This window comes from Nelusetta ayraudi, unplaced genomic scaffold (genome assembly GCF_046127955.1).
Source record: "Nelusetta ayraudi isolate G7.1 ecotype Tasmania unplaced genomic scaffold, CSIRO-AGI_Nayr_v1 ptg000136l, whole genome shotgun sequence".
NCBI lineage: Eukaryota > Metazoa > Chordata > Actinopteri > Tetraodontiformes > Monacanthidae > Nelusetta > Nelusetta ayraudi.
This window is the reverse complement of record NW_027466186.1, coordinates 5,342,868-5,364,245: the sequence shown is the minus strand read 5'-3', so window position 1 is coordinate 5,364,245 and position 21,378 is coordinate 5,342,868. Positions and strand designations below refer to the sequence as shown.

At 43.2% G+C, this 21,378-nt stretch overlaps 1 long non-coding RNA gene across 4 annotated transcripts in view; it reads left to right on the top strand.

Moving 5' to 3' along the window:
• The window catches only part of LOC142879457 (uncharacterized), a 69,699-nt gene that overhangs the window by 42,613 nt on the left and 5,708 nt on the right, over positions 1-21,378 (top strand). For 2 of the 4 annotated variants that reach the window (XR_012925304.1, XR_012925302.1), the window contains exon 3: positions 7,372-7,502. This is a non-coding gene — a long non-coding RNA (uncharacterized LOC142879457). Of the gene's footprint in view, positions 1-7,371; positions 7,812-21,378 lie in introns of those variants that run through there. The other 2 variants (XR_012925301.1, XR_012925303.1) reach the window with 1 other exon arrangement.

Genomic DNA, 21,378 nt, shown 5'->3' with positions numbered 1-21,378 from the left:
ATCTCAAATAGGCAAGTGGCAATGCCCAACTGAGCTCATCAGCGTGGAGTGCTCACATTAATCTGCCAATCAGACGCAACACTAACACCGCGAACAGCTGAACCAACACGATCGTGTCGCAGCAGCTCTATAATACACTGGAAATCCCTGGATACTGACATTCATTTGAAATTGACACAAACCGGCCAAACACCCACGCTAAGCACATTGCACATGGCGCTTGCAGATGCGATGACATTGGTTGTCCTGCTGGGAAAATGTAGTTAGTCTCGTACGTGCACGTGCATCCACACCCGCATGTCCGCAAAGTGTCTGAAAAGCTTTCACATACCAGAAAACAGGCTACTCAATCAAAACATAATGCACATAATTTACCCTTAACCTGTGTGTGTGTATGGGTGTGTGTGTGTGTGTGTATCCTTCTGTCCTCTAAGATATGGAACAAAGTTCTTGTATCTTCAGCTACCTGCCAACAGTCTAACTAATTAATGTATTTTGCTGTCCTGGTTTATGAAAAGTCCTGACTGTGAGGCAAACATGGACCCCAACTATAATTAATGATGTCGTTATGTAATCCCTGGCAATCTGTTTTGTTGTGGCATTTGAGCAGTTCCTATGTCCCTGTTACAGGCCCTTAAAATCTTTTATTAGTCACATTTATAGCCCTTAATTTATTTTATATAAAATGTGCTGAAAAATGGAAAAGAAAAATCCCATTTTAGGGCCCCAGCAGCCTCCCACTTCCACATAAATGACTATGGTCGGTGACACACTCTGTGACAGAGAACTAGCATCACTTTCTTCATTAAGCAGAAACAATCTTTTTCTAATTAGCCCCTGTTTTGGTGGGAAACAGCTGCACAGTAAACTAAACGTTGGCTGACACCAAACACCCACTATTATTTTATTCCCAAACACTGTCATTATTTCAACAGCAACTGTCTCTAAAACAACACAAGATCCCTCTTCAGCCAGGCTCGTATTACTTTTCCACCACTGTCCTCGGGCGTGGACTGGCTCTCTGGCTCCATTATACAGGACATATTCTAAGATTCTTAACCCAGCAACAGGCTTTGTTTTTGGGCTTCATTCCAGATATGCTCTTGGGAGGTCCAATAGCTCCTCCAAAGCCCCTGCAACCTTTTCTTTTCTTTTTTTTTTTTGCTTGAAGGATTTTTATTTCAATCACGCTGTCCCAATCCCCAGGACTATTAGAGGTCAGTACAGTCCAGTTTATAGAAAGTGCAGAGCAACAGAATGTTGTTTTGGAAAGTTGCAGTGATCCCTTGTGTAAGTCAATGGGCTTGGAATAACAGTTAGGAGATAAAAAATAAATAAATAAATAAATAAAAAAGTACAATTCAGGAACAAAGATGGTTTTTGTTTTCTTTTAATAATTTCTACTGACTGAAAACTCCTGTTTATCCGAATCTCCCAGGACACCTTTGAGGCTGTCCAGGAAAACTAAAAAGGTTTTACGCGCAGACTCACTGAAATTCTGAATCAAAGCTTCAACTCTGAATGTTGACAAAAATACACATTCATTTTTGAAATGTAAGCACACACACACACACTGCAGCAATGACGACAGAAATCATGAAATCAGTGAAAGTCACCCATTGTGGCACATTGACTATTTCCCAAATCTATTAAGCTGCAGACTTAAAGGTTTTAAATAGCCAAGGTGCACTTGTTCACCTCTGTGCGTGAACACGTGACTTCGGAAACCAAACAGCTTGCTGGCTCGCTCCTTCTGTCTGAGCCATTATCTTGTCAGCATGAGGTCATAGTCTGATCCCAGCTGAATGAAGTCATTTCCCTCATAAACAAGTCCCACTTCCTCTTCAGGTTCCATATCAGCCGAGTTTATCCTGAGTGCCCCACAGGGACTGCAGTTGTTTTCAGAGTGTTTCTTCCGCCCCCAACGTGAGGCCAGACGGGGAATTAGCGTCTACTCATTTTGCATGAAAGCTTATTTTTTGCTGTTTATGATCGCTCCGACTGTGTTTGACATCAGACCAGACCGGTGGTCTGCTGCACGGCCACAAAAGTACACTTTGGTGAGTCAGCGTTTAACCCACTCTGCCTTCGCCTTCCTAGTGGGGAGCAGGAACTTTTTTTTTTCTTTTAGTAGGTCATTGCTTGAGCGGTCTTTAACTAAGAGACCAAGTGTATAACCATAATTCAGTCTAATAACTATTATTAACAAATATACAGTTCAAAATCTGGATCTTTCTGTCTGTCTGTTCATCTATCTATCTATCTATCTATCTATCTATCTATCTATCTATCAGGACAGAGCTGAGGGAGAGATTACTGGACAGATTTGCTGTGTAAGGCACTTACAGCTTGAGCCCTGAAGCTCCTTCAGAGAAGTTGGGGGTGAAAACGATGTCTGTTTCCCCTGGCCGAACTCTCCTTTTCATTCCATAGGTTAGACATGAGTCAGGAGTTTAAAAGTGCTACACACCCAAGTGTTTTAACAGCGCCCCACATGTGTTATCGGCTGGGCCGCGAATGTGGGAAAGCCCCACAGGCAGGATGACATCATGCCATGTGTAAAACTAGATATAGTTTTAGAGCACGAGGGTGTAACTAGGAAAACATAGGAAATGGGAGAGATTGTTAAAAACAGCTGGAAATGAAGGGTGGCAAAAAAGAAAAAAAGATAAATGTGCCCTCTGGCTTTATGAACGTGAGTCTCATTTTTAGCCTGTGTGACCTTTGAAAACTCTTCATGGAGCAGTTTGTTAAAGCGATAAGGACGGATGACAACTCCAGTCATATAATTCATGACATGTGTTCCATGTAAAGTTTGTGGATAATAGCATCTTTCACATTATGTGACAGTGATATTTTTAGCCTGTATTGATGTCTGTTGCTACACAGGAAAAGAAATTGACTTTTTTTTTTTTTTTAAGCCCCAATTGATTTTTCTAAGTGCAAGTCATTTCAAAGCCTTGGCCTAGTCAGCTATTTGGTGCTGAGATGTTTTAACAGCTAAAGCTTCCCCGCATGTGTTATCAGTTTAACCATAATGAGCAAGGAGTCATGCGGCAGGGTGACATAATTTATTGTTCAGCCCCAGCACAATGGGGTGAAATGGGCAAATAGTAGGGAATTTTTGGAAATTAATGGGCATTTTAAGAGAGATTAAAAGCCATGGAAACGCTGATTTTTTCCAGCTGGGCTGAAGCAGGGATTCATTATGATATGAAGTTATTCAGCGCAGTAATTGCTTTTGACATGAGTACAAACAATGAGCACAATGTCTCCTCAGTGCCTCGCTGCCTGAACAGCTGGATTAGATGGGACTAAAAACAGCTTGTCTGGGATAATTTCAGTCTCCAGAAGCTCTGTGATCCAAAATTCGGTTAAAAATATGTTATTTAAAGTAGAAAAAAAGAATCTTCACTTTCCCACAGCAGTGAAGATTTGACGTAAAAAGCCCAAATAACACCCTTTAATTTCACTTTACAGTCTTGAGACTTGGATCACACTTTGGATATGCACACATTTGGTTGTTTATGACAAGCCCCGGTCTTTTTCCCTTTCCCTGGAGAATGCTGGAACACTGTTTGTCACGAAACCCTGACTCAGACGTTGTTGTGAGAATGCATTGAACTCTAGTTTAGACACATTTTCTATTTTCCCAATAGCTAATTGCTATTACAGATTATCTCACCCAACACACAACTGAGAATTAAAAAAAAAAAACAGTACAGAAAAACAAGCTCAAAGTTGTGAGAATGTTTAATATTGATTCAAAGTACAATAGTGCTACTAAAACTGCAGTAAGTAAAAAAAAGAATGAAATTTTACGATTTCCTAGAGAAAGACATTTTAATTATAACACACCCTGCAGTAATTTAAAATAAATCTAATTTAGTTTTAATTGATGACACACTGATGGTATTATTAATAATACTAACTAACTGAGTTTCCTTCATTACAACAAGTTCTTTTCTTCTTCTATTAAATTAAATTGAATCTGAGCTGATCACAGAGGTAAGGGCAGAAGTGCTGGAAAAAGACTTTGGGAAGCTTACGTCATCCGAGTGATCACTACCATGACCACTTCACTGACCAGCACCACCAACATCATCATCATCATCGTCCAGAGCTCAGTGCACTTGCATATTAACCCTGGGATTTAAGGCAGCCTCGGAAAGATGACATCATCCGCCCCCCTTCACCGCCTCCATAACTCTCCTGGGTGCAGCTGACAGAGCTGCGAAAGCGGGGAACTAAATGATGTGATGCGTTGGCATCTTTTAGTGCAGGAATTGTCAGCTGCTTTGCAGCCTCCATTCTTTGCTGAAGGACCAGCACAAAGGTTGACATCATTCTCATGGAGCAGAACAAAAAAAACAAAAAAAACACAAAACAGGCACCACCAAAATTCCTCCAACATTAAAATTGACACGTGTCTGGAAGAGGAGGGGGAAAACAGACGGCAGCGGATATCGTCAGCTGTTTGGCGTTGTGGAAAGACAAGGGTGGGATTGAAGTGTTTCAGCCAGGCAGCGGACTCGCGGAAGCACCATCCGTGAACTGTGAACGCAGGAATTCCAAAACCTTCCTCCGAAGGCGAAATGCCTTCACGCACCTCTCTGTGACGCTTCAAGCCCGTCTGCGTGGCGATGCCAAAGACTGGCTATTAGTCCTCTAGAGTGTGACTTGCGTTCCCTCCCCCCTCCCCTTCATGCCTCCAACTCAGTTCCCAGACGTCGTCGGGTGCAGACCGAGGGAGCAGAAAGGTTAAAGTCGTTTAAAGAAATAATCGCAACCACATGCACTCGGGTTTCAAGCTTGAAATCCAAATTTGCGCCTGAAACTAAACTCTGAGAACTCTGAGTCCCCGCCACCCTCAAATTGGTTTTGATTGTGGGAAGTAAATGACTGAAACTTGAAAGCAGGGTGTCATTCGCCACGTACACACGTTGGACAGTCATTCAGCTGTGTTCAACTAAAACCAGAAGCGCCGAGGGCAAAACAGACTCTGGCAACCGATGCAAGTGGCTGTATGAAGCACTTATGAAATTGACAGTGGGATTTTTTTTTTTTTTTTTAAAGACCAAACCAGAGACGGGCGTGTGCTCCGCTAAAGCTCTCGGTGGTTTTTGCTCTGGAGAAACCAAATACCTGAATCACACTCCAGCATGCACATCTGCACGCAGCTCCAGCGCAAGGCTGTTTTCACACAGGCCCGCCTGCTACGTGACGTCACGCTTGAGTTGCACTCTGGCATGATGCATCAGTAAATATGCCGGTGAGTGTGAAAGTGTGCACATGTTCGACCCCAGCAGCAAACTCGTTTGGTATCTCGAGGTTGCAAGGTTACGCAAGAAAACACAAAAATCTGTCCTCAGCAGCATTTGTTGTGACGTGGGTTTGTTCGTCAGCTGCTGAGTTGAGACAAGTTGATCCTTTTGCAGTCTCAGCCGGGATGAGATGCATTTTATCTGAGTTTATTTGATGGACTACTTTTATAGGAGGATGCTGTACTATGGAGAGCAATTAGTCCTCACTCCAGGTCAAGAGTTGGAAGTGATGGGGTATTGTAGCGTGTATTCAACAAAGCAATATAACATGCAGTTTTTATCCACTCGCAGTAAGAACAGTTATAGTAACAGTGATGCACATTAAATCACATGTCAGTTAAGTTGTTAAGTCAACTGGAGACCTGATTTAGTGTCCAGAGTTTGTGTGCCTGTGCAGTGAACCCACAGTGCACTCTTTAGCTTAAGGTGGCCAGAGCCTCAGAGGTCTTCTCCATCATTATGCTCTACCACAGGACGTATAGTCAGCTGCAATGAAACCAAGGGACACAATACTCTTCTATTTTCAGACCCTTGTGGTTATTTAACAAGAGAGTGAACTACTCGACTATTAGACTGGTTGTGGATACAGAAAAAAACTGAATGTAACACATGACTGAAACACAAAAGTACCATGGTGTGTACGGTACAACCTCTCAAAGGAGCAAAGCCCAACACAATCCCAGACAGTTATCATGAATTAAATCTGACATGTTGCCTTGTCTTACTCACATTGGATGCGTGCAGCTCCACAGTGGCCTCAGTCTCAATACATCTTTCATTAAAAAGAAAAAAAGTGGTCGTGTTTAAGTGTACACGTGTTGGTGGTTTGTCAGATCAGTTTCACTTGCAGACCTCCTTCTCCCTTTGGTTGCCCTGAGTGAAAAACAGCATGCCCATCCTGCCTGCAGTGACTGCTTAATAAATGAATGAATGCATGAATAAATGAATGAATGAATGAAGGAATAAAAGCTGCTGCAATTACTGATCTTATTCGCCAAAAGCCACTCAAAGAGAACCGTTGCTCACAATGTCTTTACAGCGTCCACGTAGGGGGCAGCACAAATGCCCACATCCTGTGGCCAAGTAAAATCTGCCTCACTGCCATGAACCAAATTACTCAGAGAGACTCAGCAGCAGTAATGAGGGCAGTGTTTTGGCGCATATAGGTAGAAAACAGCGTCTCGTGAGGGTGACTCAGCCATCCCAGAGCCGCTGACGTCACCGTCTGAATAATGAAAGTCGGCTTTCCTCTACACCCGCGTTGCCATGTGTTTCCAGTCGTAGTCCCCGAGGGGACACGACTTATTGTGTGTGAATCAATAAAGAGGGATGTCTGCGCGTTGAATCACTGGGCTCTCCGCAAACCTGGTGATTCATTTGCCAAGGTTCACAATATTGCTTTGATGCAAAAGAGTCTGAGTAATGTGTGGAGAAGTGAGGGATGCGCTCCTTTGACTGCACCTCAATGGGAAGGCATCAAACAGCATTTGGATGAGAATCTGAATAATAACCGATGGTCAGACAAGCTTTGCAATCGCTGAGTGTGATGGTTGTCCACATTTTTTTATTTTTTTTTGGCTTTTTGTTGTTTTAAGGGTTCAGGAAAAGGTTGCTTTGGAATGTGGTGCTGGATGTAAATCAAACGTGACGATGTGACCGGATGATGACTCCAGGGCCTTGGTGTGATTGAAAGGTCAACCTGTGTTATCGTCCTATTATTTTTGGAATCCCTGTTTGTGGCACAGACACACATACAAACACACACGCACACACACACGCACACACACACGCACACAAACACGCACACACGCACTAGCGCTTTGCATCCTCGAGTGAAATTGACGCTTTCCTGTTTATCCAGTTGTCATAAAAATACAATCAGCCACAAGTCAACAGTGAATGACTCCAAACAAGCTGGAGTGCTGCTCTAATTAAGCTTTAATAAGCCCTTATTAAATGGCCGCAGGCCTCGTTAGGCGGTTCATTAAGTCATTTCATCCCTTTTATTCTTTCATTAAGTCTCTTTTCTTCTCTCCTTTCTTCCCAGGGAGTGAGGGAGTGCCGAGGTCCGGGAGATCACGACCTTAATTCTCCCTAAGACAGACGGTTTAATTAACACCAGAAGAATCCTCACCAGGCCACTACAGTGGAAATGTGTGCGGGAATAAGATTGCCAAGGTGAGCCTCTAAGCTAATGTGGTTTTTACCGGCAATGTACACTAATCACAGCTCTGGCGTTGGTAGATTTTAATGCATAATTAGATGGTGATGTCAGAGGCAGGGAAACCATACAACTATTATGAAGTAGGAGTGTGTTGTTATATTGCAGTGTTCCAGTGAGGTGCCTTATAATGAACAAGGCTGGTTTAATTAAAAGAGCGCGCGTCTGATTATTAGGAGAACTACGATGGTTGAATGTTGCTTTTTGGCGAGCAACTATTGGAAAATGTTTGTTAATGCAAATAAAGGATGACAGCTTATTTTTTTCCCTGTTCACTTTGCATATCTGTGTCATGCTCCCACAGTTGACATTCAGCTGCGATCACTCTCAGAGCATCCGTAGGCAGGCTGCGTACAGCCAGAAACAGGAAATGTTGACCCATTAATTTCCTGAGCCCAGAAAAACAAATCTGAGTGAGAAAGCCAAAATGATGAAAATTTTATATCAGTTTGGGGGCAATTTGATGTGATGAGGCAAACAAATGAGGAAAAAAAAAAAGGAACTAAATGTCATACAAATAATCATCCTCAGCCTCAGTGATGGCTTGCTTTCATTTTATAAAGTGGATGTTGGAAGTAGCTGCTCCAAAGGTCCATCTTAAAACCTCTTTTTTCCAGACCTGGTGGATTTTTATAACTCTGGTTAATTAGTTCTCATTTTCCACAAATTCCTCCTGCGTGTGTTTCTCAGTGTTCCTTGTGGTTTTCTCCCTAATTTGAATTAAAATTGCTTGTTTGCAGGAAAGGCACGTCTTCATGGCTTATTTTTCTAAAAAAAAAATTTGAACAGTGTTGAGTGGAAAATAATGGCAACAATGTAGGGCAGGGTGTTGCACGAGGACACACACACACACACACACACACACACACACACACCTCCTCACTACCAGTTTCAAAGATTATAGAGCCGTAGCAATAAAATTGCCCCTTTGAACGGTGCATTGCTAAATATTCCCCCTAGAGCTCAAAAGCTGAAGATTACAGACAGTAACACCTGCGCGTTTTACTGCCTGCAGCACGATGGGGATTTACACCTCTGTATAATATCTAAAGGTGAACTTTGCACGCACAGACTTTCCCTTTGTGCCGGTCAGTAAACAGCACTTGAGAGACAGTTTCCTGTTGGCACCGAAGGAAGTTGCACCTCGGGGATTCTTACGGGAAACAGGTGCCGTCGTCTCGCAGCTCATTGTTGCATAAAGATCAGCCGGAATGTATGTAAACAGGGGTGGTAGTCTCTCCCAAAGGGGCAGAAGAATCTGAAAAACAACAACAACAGATAAACAAGTCGCAGCTGAGGACTTCCTGGCTCTGCTGAGCTGGCTGGGGGTGCAGGTGCGCGCGAGGACGCACGCACAGTGATAAATGCTGAAACCGCCAACAGTCGGGCCAAAGCTGGCTGTGCCGGTTGGGCCGCAGGAGGAGTAATGAAGAGAAATATAGATAACGCTGTGTGTGTGTGTGTGTGTGTGTGTGTGTGTGTGTGTGTGTGTGTGTGTAAGCACCTGAATGTGCCTTTCCGGGTTTATTAGCAGTCTGGATCCTGCCAGGGTGACAGATGTTCATGGCAGGGGAAGACAGCAGTGAGACACAGTGTCCAAAGTCATGCAGGCTAGTGTGTGTTTAATGTGTGTGTGTGTGTGTGCGCGCGCCTGCGTGTGTGCATGTGTGGGTTAGAGGGAACACTCTTCCCCATGGAAGTCATAAAAGGCGTCCTTCACCCGTCTGCGTCGCGTTCTCACTCTTGTGTGCGTGCGGGTGCGAGTGCGCTGTGTGCTGACATGATTAACTGCGACCAGGTACGACTTCCACATTCAGCCGTGATGTGATTGAGTTTCCCAAAGCTTTAGCAGATGCCCAAACCCCAGGACTCCCCCTCTGCCTCACTCTGTCTTCCACCTCCTTCCTGTCTGCCTTGTGTTTTTTTTGCATTTCGATGAAGTGCAAAAGTGTGCTTCTATCTACCCATACTGTGTGTGTGTGTGTGTATTGTCTCGCGCAATGTACATGACGGAGTTCAATGCAAACATATTGTGGCGTGTACGCTGCAGGCATACACTGACACACTTGCTGGTGCAGAGCAGTACATGTGAGCGAAGATAAGTGCGTGCTCTCACTGAATCATGGGGAAGTGCCGGTTTGGATGTTTTGCAAACGTACAACTCCTGTATAGGAAGGCACACAAACACACACACACACACACACACACACACACACACACACACACACACACACACACACACACACACACATACCAATACACGAGCGTCAAGTGATTAGTTACCCAACGATTACTACCATGTGTTTGATAAAAAAGCAGAAGTTTCGTGAAAGGAGAAATGAAACCTGATATGGATTTTGTGTCCAGGGTGCTGCCTTAACGGCACATTTTAGGTGAGGCTGCGCAATAAGGAGGCAACCACGGGTCAGAAATTAGCCAATCTATGTCAAATAGTAACTTACTAACTCCCAATGTCATTTTGAGTTTTATGTGTGTCATTCGAGGCTTCGTTGGCGATGTGCCCATCCCTTGGCACAGAGCACAACTCACAAGATCAGTTCCCTCTGCAGACACTTGCGTCAGTGGGCGAAATCAAAGGGAGGCAATTATAAGGCACCGGTCACGAGCCCTACAGGCAGAACCTGCTGGTGCCACGTGCGCACACGCGAAAACAGTCTCTCTCTCTCTCTCTCTCTCTCTCTCTCACTCTCTCTCTCTCTCTCTCTCGCGCACACACACACACACACACACACACTGACACAAAAAGGCACTCACCCACACATTTCCTGTGTGCTTCATGTAAGACGGCCTATCTTGTTGCTTTTCTGTTTGGGAGGAAGTACGGGTCTAGTGACTTTTCCTATGTGTCACAAACACTGCATGTGGGAGGCAGACAGCAACACTGCACGTGTGTGCATGTGAGGACCCTAATGCACACATGTATGAGTGTCTTTATTTTCACGTTTCAGTTTCTTGCATTTATCTAATAGTTCCCACACAGTTAAGAGATTAACGTCAATTGTGTTTTGTTTTTTTTTTGCCACTTTCTTATCCTTTGTCACTCACTATTTAGCACTAATGTCAATATTGCATGTGTGTAATGTGATCTTTTGCTCGTCACCCTCTCACCATGAAGCAGGGCTAAACCGACCTTGAGCATATGCAAGTGTGTAAAGCACTTTCCGCAAACTTCTCTAAACCCTGTTTTCAAGATTAGCACTTGGTGCTTTCACTTTTGTTGTCAAAGTGTTGTTTTGCACTTTTTGCAGGAAACATTTTAGCTGTGCTTGTTGAGAATCTAAGGCCTTGCCTACTCATAGGTGGACTTGTTGATTTTAAATTTATTTCAACAAAAGTAGCTTCTTTTATGCAGTCTTACCATTATATAAGCTGAACTTAAAATAAAAAAAAGCTCTCACACTGTTGGCATTTACACAGACAACATCTTGTTAGACCTGTCTTTATTGTGTCATCTTTTGCGCACTGGCTCATTGCTGTTGTTCTTGCTGTTGTTCCATTTTGGGTAATGCAAAGTTTGGCTTTTTTCCAGGTTTCTGATTGGTCAATGTATTCTTATTTTAAGAGGTTATAATGCCACCAGCTGGTCTGGCATGCAACTGACCTTCTTCATTTCATGAGGTGCATGTGGATGACATTATTTCAAAAATAATAATTGTGCTTGGGGTGTTCTTTTTTTTTTTACAGGAGGCAAAAAAACCTGTGAGTGACTCTGACTGATAAGATACGGAAAGATAAGACAAGATAAGAAAGTCACATGATACATTGAATGCGTCTAGTGTTAGCATTTACAACTTTGGTGGACACTTTAACGAGCACTTATTTCCCACGTACAGTAATTCGGCAGCAGATATGTGATAATTTTAATGTGGAGTTGCACCCATGCAAATGTTAATAAGGTCTCCATCGGGACAAGAATCTGTTGACAATAGATTTACAGCCTGTTAAACGGAGAGAATGTCGTTGCTGTGTATAGCTGTGAGTCATGCATTTCTAGGGTGAAAGCAGGTAAGTTAATTCCTCAGTGCTTGGTTCATACATGCGGTGAGGTTCTACAGTTCATCTGAGGCCACGGAGAAGTGTTTCTCTGGGAACAAGTGCCCATTCAAAGACCAAGGTTACTGCTTAGGTATGAGCAAGTCTATGTCGGAACATTATTTTAGGTTGGAACCAAAAGCAGAATCAAAAACACATTTTTTGATTGGATCCAGGGCCTTTGCTGAACTCTTCCTCCAAACTCATCACTTCCGTTCTCTACCTTTGCTCTCAGGTGCCAGCTTCATCATTTCCTCTTTGCTTCTGCTTCGTTTCAACAAACAGTTTCTATCTTTCCTTCTATTCATTTTCTCTCTCTTTTATTTCTGTTCCTCACTTTCTATCCCCCTCTTCCTCTCGTCACCCTAGTCTTCCTCTCTTTATTACCAAACTGTCTTGTTCTCTCCTGTCTTAATACAGCCCTTTCTTGTTTCTTCTCTTTAAGACATTGGTTTTTAATACACATAATTAAGTATAAAACTGGGTGACACAGTAGTTAGCGCTGTCACCTCACAGCAAGAAGGTTGCAGGGTTGATACTCGGGCTTTTTTGTGGTCCAAAAACATCCATGTAAGGTGATTTGGCAACTCTAAATTATCTATAGGTGTGAGTGCGAGTGCAAATGGTTGTAAAAATAAATAAATTGGCAACTTGTCCTGGTTCTACCCTGCCAAAGATAGTTTAGCATAGCTGACCTTGAGTGCAGGAGAAGCGGGCATAGAAAATGGATGAATGAAGTTCAAAAATCCATTACTCGAGCTACATTTCCTGTCCTCTCTGAAGCAGTAAATATTTCAACTTTCAGTCAGAGTGAAACGACAATGATGTTCAATAAGCACATACAGTACTTTTGGCAGGGCCTAACAACCCCATTTCAACTTATTAAGAAATTCACCAACTGAGTACACTGTAGGCTTAGCTTTTCTCATTTGGCTGTATTAAATTGAAAATTAGTTTCCACAAGTCCACAACCACCCCCCCCCACCAAAAACAAACAAAAAAATAAAAATAAATAAAAATAAAATAATCTGTATTTAGTTTAGAAAAGAGAAGGTGTCTGTGAAACAGTGGTGGTGGCAAGCTTCTTTTAGTGTTTCTCTGCATGGCCCAGGAAAATATTTTGCAACAATAATTTGATAAGAACCTGGTACAGCTGCCCTTAATGTGTCGTGTTTTCTCTTACTCACTTGTTTTCAAAAAAATAAACAGAATCATCCTAATAACATTAAGAAAGTCCTATTTCCACTCACATTTTTTGTGATTTTCTGTGCTACTTTGTGCTCTCTCTTTCAAAAAGGTCAGCGTGTTGGCCCATAAAAGTTTCCCTTGCCTGAGGAGGCTGAAATATGGAAAAGAGGCCGAGGTTTGGGTGAATGCGCATGTTAGTCTTTGTGGTCGAGGTGCGCAGCTTTGAAATGGTTGCAGGGACTTCAAAGGTATTGGTTAGAATCCAAAGACAGATGGTTAACTGTTTGAGCCAATTGTTTATAGTCTCTTAGATCATGTGAAGATTAAAAGGGCTGCAAATATTTTGCAAGAATGAGCAGTACTGTGACTCCTTCTGTTACTGTGACTATACTGGTTTATAAATCTATTTCAATAATATTTCCGTTTGAAACGTCATGTGGTAGCGGTGCTAAGTTCACTTGGGATTTACAGTATCTCCATTTTGCCCATATATCACTGGATTTCGTCAAGTTTTGCTTGTTAATGTGATAAATATTGTTTCCCTTCTCCACCCCTCTGCTTGGTTGCTTCAACCCAGTTTCTTTTAGCTCCACATCAGCCGAGAGAGGAGTGTACCATTTGAGCTGAGTTCGGCTGAGGTCACGCAGGCAGTATTTGCTGCCCTAGAGAGACACACGCTGGCTTCCAACCAGATTATTTCGAGGGAAACGTTCACCCTTTCGTTCCTTCTAGCACCCAGAGACAAAGAGGTGCTCCTGGCAAACAAGCTTGGCTGTTGAAGCAAGAAGTAATAAAAGTAAACCGTCTGCCTTTCATTCACTATCATGCTGTTTGACTCCATTTGTCTGTTATCTTATTTCCACACACAAACACACTGATGTATCTGTGTCAGCATGATTTTCAGTAATATCCCCGAGATCTTCTCATGGGAATCATACTCACTGGTACGGTTTGTATTTTTGTTGTGCCAGATTATTTTGATTGGTGCGTTTTTGAGTGTTTATTTTTGTGTTGGCTTGAATTTCCCTCAAAGTTTATTCAGTGTATACCAGGCGCAGCTGGAAAGGTGGAGCAAGAGAACGAATCGGAGAGAGGAAGGATAAAATTCACAAGGACGTTCAAGTGTTCACAGCAGCGAGAACTGCGAACACTAAACCAACTTGATTCTGGGCAGGAAGCTAATATTTTCCCAGACTTACTTTTTTTCAGAGTCTGATCCGACAATTGTAGCTTCCTCTGAGGGCCTAATAATACAACAGTCCCATTGTGCAATGACTCATTTCCCCCCACCTAATTTAGGAATAAAGAAGGAGTCTGAAATTCTCCCACTCCCTGTGTGGCTGGGTGGAGTTATTTACCACCATCAGATCAGATTACACATTACACATCACACCATAACATTGTAATACTTTGCTGGTGGAGTCTGGCTCAGAGGAACATTAATACACTGATTGAATGTTTGCAATAGACAACACGCAGAGCTCTGCACAGATCCTTTTAATTTAGGCAAAGCAGCTAATTGGAATTCACGTGAATAGAGATTGTAGACGCAGTATTGAAGAGTTTCAATGTGAACTCATCATTATAACTGCATACAGTATGTATAAATAAGTTGTAATAATAATAACAGTCGAGTGATTTGCATGGCCATGGCCAATGTACACAAAGTAAATGCTATCAAGTCTTATGAATAAAAAGAGGTACACGTCGATGATATTACATTTGTATGAAGTTAAACAAGGTAACATTTGTGCCCACAAGAATCTGTTCAGTTCGCCCAGTGGACCTTTAGACATTTACATCATTATTAAACCTGAGGAACAGGTCTTGTTAGATGTAAATCGACCCTTTTTGTTCTGAACAAATGATGTAATTTAGGACGGCCATACAGTCACATATTTAGAGCATGTATAATTCAGTTTCATATAGCAGAAACCATCAGAGAAGGATTTTCCTCTCCATTTTTAACAAGGCCTTCCTTCTTCTACCCTCTAAAGGTTGCTGAGTAAACAGTTTGAAACTGCATTTGCATTTCTTTAGATTAAAAACATCCATAAGGGCAGTATGTCTTATTCGTCCTGTGGGATGGGGCCAAGTTTTATTAGAAACTGTGCAGAAGACAGGTGTGGCATTGAAAACAGTCCCACACAGTGTGGAAGGCTGAATGTGAGATGAAATTGCTTGTTAGATGGATGGTTTTTGTTGCATGCTTGACACAGTCTTATAAAAAATATACGCAATCTCGCCAATGAAATATTAAACCTACGGCGGCTTCGTATTCGCTGCGTACTTATGCAAGGCCTACATTGCATCAAATGTGGACTTTAATGCGGTATAATGTTTTGTTGAATTTTTAAACACGCGGGCCCTTACTTATTACTCACCTTTCCCGGACACATCAATGATCAATGGCGGGGTTGGGCCATGGGACGAAAATATAAATTCACACAGAAAACATTACTCTCGTGTGAGTTGTGCTAAAGAAGGAGACAGCGCAGCATTAATAAGACAAATGTGTGTGTATCACCGCTTACCCTTAATCATTCTCACGGGCAAAGAAAAGGCAGCTTGACTGGCTTGGGTGACCTGTGTGTGTGTGTGTGTGTGTGTGTGTTTGTGTGTGGGTGTAGTCACACAATCATCTGTTCATCTGGCTTCTGGCCTGACTCTCAGTTGGTCTCCATGTTTGGTTAACCATGCATCTTTCACTCTGTCACTGGGCCTATCAGTTGGTGTGTGTCGGTGGGTGAGTTGACCTGTGGGATTCCTCCCTGCAGCTCTGACCACACCGTGCACTCCGCTCTACTTCCCACCTTTAAAACCCACCTGGCGGATCTACCTTGACCACCCATGTTGTCTTCTCCCACCTGGCACCCAGCGCTGTGCAAAACAGGGACTTTATTCTTTGGGGTTTGTGGACCGTAGACTGGCACTCGAAGGGAGAAGAAAAAAAATAGACTCTAACACAGATGAACATTTTGCTCTAATTACACTAATTTATGCTATGTTTTTAATCAAAAAAACCCTGATATAGCCAGCCACCTTATTCATTAAGTACCAAGGCCAGAGACTGGAATACTAAACGAAATTAAGGACCAAATGTTAACAGCCCTCAAATGTTGAGCACTCACTGAAACATCCTCTCACACAGCTTCTAAGGAAGGCTTAAACATGTAGAGTCAATGGAGGGCAAAGTTACTTGAGTAGGTCTTAATTATAAAGCATAAAACTTTTGCCACTTTGTGTCATTAAAACCTCACGCATTTATATGGATTCGGGGAAAATTCACTTCCCTTTTGATCCTGAAGGCTCAGTACAAGAGCTGGCGCCTGCTTTCAGAGCCGTGGATGGCCGTCAGATCAGACATGGTGGTGAAACACTCGTTTCAGCCTAAAGCTGCTTTCAAAATGAAAACCTTCCAGTGTTGGCGTAGTTTATAAAGGAATATATTCGGATACTGATGAGATCAGAAGGCTGTTCCTAGTATTACATTCTAACACCTTTATTACCACACAGCCTACTATGAAACCCTGCAGCCACCTTCTCCACCTAATCTTGGCCGTTTCTGCCATCGGAGCCACGGTCGGCGGCAGTCAGAGAAAATACAGCTCCCATTTGTCTTGGCCAGACTTTGTGAGCTCAATAGCCGACCTGAAGGCCATATGGTTGGCCAGAGTCTCAGGGAAGTGCACGTCTGTCTGTATAACCTTACCTGTCTGCCTGCGTGACATTGTTTGTATTTGTGAAACATGTGTAGACTGCGTGATAGAATGTGCAGATATACTCATTTGTCTTTGTGTATGTGTGTGTGTGCGCGTGCGTGCGTACGTGTGTGTGTGTGTGTTTTGTCCAGGGTCTCTCTGCCAATGTCTTCTCATCACTGCACCAATTAGTTTGTTGGGGGCTTGAAAAGCACAGGAGGTTAACTGGGCCGTCTAGGTCTGGACCGATCGGGATGATTAAAAAGTGTGGCACAGCGATATGAAATAGGGGGATAAAACAGAGGACTTGGCAACGGCACTGTTTTTGTTTCGCCTCCCTCCTCTTCATCAACAGTTTACTAAAGGTTGCCCAAAAGAGCGGGGGGGAGGGGCAAACTATGCCATGCCTGTGGCGAAAAACATCAAGACATTAAGTTTATATTTAATCTGATCCAATTACATTATGGCGTCCTGCTTTCTGCTAATTAAATTATTCCCTTTCAGCGTGCTCATGATTTCTCGAAGGCATGTTGCCGACATTAAGCACGTTCAGAACAATTAGAGGAAGTGCTTGCACCTCTTTGCCCTGTTGTAAACATTCACTTGCACCCTCTTTAAACTTTCTTCCATCTCTATTTAAAGGGCAGACGCCTGTAAAACTAGCCAGCTGTCTGCTCTGCCTCGGTCGCTCTGCAAAGGCAGCCAGCTGTCTGCCCTCCACTTTTGACCTTGTTTTGACAAACGCTGTTTTGTGTGTGTGTGTGTGTTTCTGAGTGCACGCATACGTATTTTGCGGTGCCTATGTGTGTGCATACATGTCAGTGGGCTCTGGGTGTGACCTTTGACCCTTTGTGAATGACAGCCCAAATCTGGCCACCCAGTCTCTCCGTCTCTCATTCTCGTCTCCTTTTCTCCCCTCTGTTTCCTGACTGATAGCCTGTCAATGGGACAAGCTCTCAGCCTGGGAACCTGTGTGTCTGTGTGTGCGTGCGTATGTGGGTGTGTGTGTGTGTGTGTCACTCAGACAGGGAGGTAAAGAGACCACGTTCAAGTGTGTGTTTGTGTATATAGGTGAAGGTGTGTGCACGAGCTAAAGAGGTCTTGGGGAGGGGGGTCAGAGAGGAAGACAGTGTCCAGACATTTCAAAAATAACAACCCATATAGTTGTGGGCCTGTGCCTTTTGAAATGTGTGTGTGTGTGTGTGTGTGTGTGTGTGTGCGTGTGAGTCATCGTATCTGGTAATTATTTAGTCAGGCTTTCACCTTTGACCTTGCCCTTTGACCCACGGCATCCTGTTCCAACTGGGGAAGGGGTGGACACACATTCATACATATGCATGCCCACACACAGCACCCACACCCAGGGCTTTAAGTGGGTTGTGTCCGAGAGGGCTGCGGTAAAGTCAGGAATTTAGCAACCTAACCAGCTTGTATAGCATGTGGGAGATAAAGCACACCTGGAGCCGTCAAGGAGTGTGTGTAGAATTGATCAGGCACCTTGATCTTGGATTCAGGTGTTTGAAAAGAGACGGCATTCTGCTCCGCAAAATTCAGTTGGAAATTCTCATTCACTAATGTCTTCAAACAGTAGTCTGTGTGATGTCACAAAGGGTGCTGACACCCATCCCAGGTTTACGATAACCCCCCGCCCCCCATTGAGACGTTGCTTCCCCCCTCTGAGACTCTCCTGTTGCCTCCTTGTTTTTTAGTCCAAAACACGTGGACGGTTTAACAAAACACCAGCTTTGGTTTTAGCAGGAAGCTGGAGCTGAGTCAGTAAACAGAGGGCTAAATATGCTGTTCTCTGGACATCTGGAGGGCCTTTTTTTGATGATTAATTGTGTCAGACTGCTCCTCTGGAGAAAGCAAGTCATTTTACAAAGCCTATCAGTCCGCGTGCCTGAGTCTGACTTCACCGTTTAACCTTCCAGTTGACAGAGTCAAACCAGGCGTAATGAACAGACCTCGACAATTCTGGAAAAGCTAAATCAGAAGTGAAATGCTACTGAAAGGTTTTTTTTTTTTTTTTTTTCTTTCTTATGACATCTGCTACTGGTTATTGATGACTTGGTTTGCCAGGCTTTCAATAAGCAAGCACAAATTTCACAAAGTATAATTGTGGCAACAGATATTCATTTGTTGGCAATACAAAAGGGGGAAAAATCTGCAGAAATTGCTCTGGATAACATTCCAGCTGGATCAACATGCTTTATTTTGGGTGTCTGCTTACATAAAAGAGAATGGCCGATCCGTCTTTATTTTGCACATTGCGTCCATGTGTTGTATGTAAAACTATTCAGTTATTATTCATATACATACAACATTAATGACTGTCAGTGAAGTCTGACTTTATCTCTTCTTTGCATCTCTCCAGTAGGTTCACAAACCTTGTGACCTCTGCTAGTGCAGCCATAACAACTGATAATGAAGCAACAATGCGGGCGGGTACTGTGGCTCAGACTGCATGGTTCCCTCCCATTTTCGTGGTTATAAAAATATAACTCAAAATGGTGAACTTGGTCCACATGATGTTTTTGCCCGGATCACACTGGAATGCATTAGTTGTAAAAGTTGTGGTTGCACTGCCTGGGCTGTGTCTGGCCATTGCAAATGTGCCAGCAGTGACACTCCCTCACTTCTTCATAAACAATGCATAAGAAGAGTAGACGTTTCGCAGCACAAGAGATATTTATTTAAGTCGTCCCCCGGTATCAAACATATAAACACATGCGGTACAACAGAGCGCAGCTGTACAGCAAGTACACGGCAAACAATAAAAGTACAGCAGTAAAGTAAAATTCAATAAACTCAGTTGAGAGCACACACTCAATTATGGTCAGGCCTGAGTTTAGCTGGAGGGGAAAACTTTGTTTTTAACTGCCGGGGCCGGGTGAATGGGTTGACTTGGAGCAGGGGTGAGACATTTGCTCAGGCAGACTGTGTGCGTGAGCTTGTCAGTGCTAGGGTGCGGGTGTGTTTGTGTGTTGATGTTAGCGGATGTCTGCATGTGGAAGCCAAACAGCCCCTATTGGTAATTCCAGGGTGAACCTGGACTTCCTCTTCTTTCAAGTCCTCTGTTCCACGCAGAACAACCCAAGACCTTCCACAGTGACTCATCTGTGGGGCAGTTCTCCCATATTCCTCTTTACTTTGATGATTATTTTTATCATATTCGTCTGTTTGCATACCATCATTAAACAGATTGTTACAAATGCCAATTAAAGCCTGTGGATGAAAGAAAGTCTGTGATTGCGTCTTTCAACTGGTTTTGATGGAATGAGTTTACATTTACAGAGGAATGAAGACTTCCATGTGTACGCGGTGGTTTCTACTCGAGATGAGGTTGTGTCCAAGCTAGATTTGTGAGAAGTTAGGGCAGAGATTGCCATCTCCCAGTGGTTTAATGCTACTAATAACAACAACAAACCTGGCACACCAGATGGAACGGATTTATCTCATGGACCCATCTGGTTGGGAGACCGTGTAAAGTATTTGAAAAGGAAAGGCAAAACTTGGAAGGGGATCGGACAAACTATCAGACCAGTCCAGTGGACCGAGGAGATTTGTTACTGCCAGCTCAGCTATGTGTGAACACTAACATTTGCCACACATTGTTGGTACTCGTTTGATGCAACTCTTGTTAAAGCCAGCTGAGAGTAAAACGAAGACATCATCCACATTAAAAAAAAAAATCAGTGCTGTTTTCTTTCTTTTTTTCTTTTTTTATGTAAAAACGACATCCAGTTCTGATGAAACGGCTGCAATCTAAACTTTTCATGCAAGTCTTTTTTTGTGGCAGTCATTGATTACCACCTTTCGTAGCTTTTTATTCCTTGTCTTCTGTGGTTTTTCAGAGCAGCATGGTGCAATTGCCTCTCGCTTTGGTAAGAAATCAATTCCTCTCGCATCTCACGGCTCTTTAATCATAAAGGAGGCTGATTGGTTATGTAAAACTGAAAGTGATTAAAAATGCTTTCCAGTGGACGTTGGCACAATGGATGACCAAGATCTTTCAACTGCTCTGCTAGATCAGCACCAAACAATGTGTAAAATAACTTGTTTGAACTCCTGAAGGCATAATACCTAACTTTGACAAATGTGAGAGCTTCACTAGTCTTTTTAAATCACTCTTTAGGGTTTTACAGCAGCTACTTATCCCTCTAGGGCAGTTTCCTATGTCACTTTACCTATAAAAGCGAGCCGTGGTATGTCTTTATATGAGATGTACTGTGGGCTGCCCATGTGGGATGTTCTTTAAGTTCCCAAAGGTGTTACTTGTCAAGCCTTCAGCAGCGCGCTTGTTCAATGTCACCTCACACCAGGCCCGACCCGGTGACTTTTAACCTTTTTGAAGGCTGAACTTTGACCTTTATAGAAATGACCCTTGATCTTAACAGGTCCTAATGGTGCGGAGAGGACTGCTGGTGACAGGAGACAGATGGAAACACACATGCATGTAAAGACAGACACACGTGTGCTGGTGTGCAAACACACAGTCCCACTAATGGAGGAGAGAACGTTGCTCTGCAGGCGTGAGGAGTGACAGGAGAACCGAGGGGACACACTGAGGCAAAGCTCAGCTTACACAGGAAACTGCTGAGACACGCAGGTCACGTCTGTTTCCATGTTTATTGACCCAACACTCATACAAAGGCAGGCACACTCTAGCAAACTCACTAGCTTTAATCAAGTCGTGGTGATTTGCGCGAACCAAAGTTTTGGTGAAGACGGAAAAAGTTTGGACTGATTAACCTATAACGAGGGTCTTGTTTTTTTTTTGGTTCCCCCCCCCCCTCCCTATTCTTTATTAATGCTGTCTGGGAAGATGCAAGTAGGCGCAACCCTCCCCTGTCCAATACCCCAAAAGAAATAACATGCATGAATTCTGTGC